This window comes from Microtus pennsylvanicus, chromosome 6 (assembly GCF_037038515.1).
Source record: "Microtus pennsylvanicus isolate mMicPen1 chromosome 6, mMicPen1.hap1, whole genome shotgun sequence".
NCBI lineage: Eukaryota > Metazoa > Chordata > Mammalia > Rodentia > Cricetidae > Microtus > Microtus pennsylvanicus.
The window spans coordinates 88,423,785-88,425,085 of NC_134584.1; the positions used below are offsets into that span (position 1 = coordinate 88,423,785).

At 49.7% G+C, this 1,301-nt stretch overlaps 1 pseudogene; it reads left to right on the forward strand.

The window, feature by feature from the left end:
- Positions 1-227: 227 nt before the first annotated feature.
- LOC142853087 (small ribosomal subunit protein uS2 pseudogene) lies at positions 228-1,071 on the forward strand (annotated as a pseudogene).
- Positions 1,072-1,301: the final 230 nt, after the last annotated feature.

Consider the following 1,301-nt stretch of genomic DNA (forward strand, 5'->3'; position numbering starts at 1 on the left):
ACACACACACACACACACACACACACACTACACAGACGGACGGACAGAGGGAGGGAGGGAGAGAGAATAAAATAAAATGGATCACACCAACAAGAGGGCTATAATTTATTTTAAAGTTAATGTCTACATATAATTAATGTATGAATCCACTTTGCAAGCTGCCCAGGGATGGGTCCATTAGGGCGTTGTTCTTGATTTCCATTGTAACTTAAAGAGAAACTTGCACAATGTCCAGAGCTCTTGATGTCCTGCAGATGAAGCAGAATGATATCCTCAAATTCCTCACTGCAGGAACCCCCCGAGGGGGCACCAACCTTGACTTGCAGGGGAAGCAGTGCATTTACAAAAGGAAAAGCCCTGGCATCTACATCTGAAGAGGACCTGAGAGAAGCTGTTGTTTGCAGCTTGTGCTATTGTTGCCACTGAGAACCCTGCTGATGTCAGCAGCAGCCTGCAAACCATGCTGAAGTTTGCTGCTGCCCCTGGAGCCAATCCAGTTGTTGGCTGCTTCACCCCTGGAGCCTCACTAACCAGATCTAAGCAGCCTTCAGGGAGCTACAGCTGATAGTGGTGACTGATCCCAGGGCTGACCACCAGTCCCTCAGGGACACCTTGTGTCAACTGCCTGCCAATGCTCTGTGTGACACAGACTCTCTCCTGCACTATGTGGACATTGCCTTCCCATGCAGCAAGGGCGCTCACTCGGTGGGTCTGATGTGGGATGCTGGCCCCCGAAGTACTCCACATGTGTGGCACTATCTCCTGTGAGCACCCTTGGAGGGTATGCCTGATCTTTACTTCTATAGAGACCCAGAGGAGATTGAGAGGGAGGAGCAGGCTGCTGCTGTGAGGCTGTGAGCATGAGGAATTTCAGGGCGAATGGACAGCATCAGCTTCTGAGCTCACTGCTGCTCAGTCAGAGGTGGCTGACTGGTCTGAGGTGTGCAGGTGCCCTCTGTACCCACCCAGCAGCTCCCTACTGAAGACTGCAGTGCCCAGCCAACCTCTGAGATCGTCAGATCCCACTCTGCAGATGCTGGAGCAAAGGGGGGAAAGGTGGAAGGAAAATAAAGCTCCTCAAGGCTGAAGAAAGTGAATAATTGAACAGCCGCAGTGAGGCCATTACCTTTTGGTCACTCCACACAGGCCCACCACCTTCTCCTCTGAGGTAACACGTGACATTGGTTTGGGTGTACTGAACTTTTGAAACAATCTCTTCATTATTCTCTGTGTTCTTTTAGTTTTTCTGTATTTCTATAACAGCATATGTATGGGTATTTTATGCAGCCAGAAACATTTTG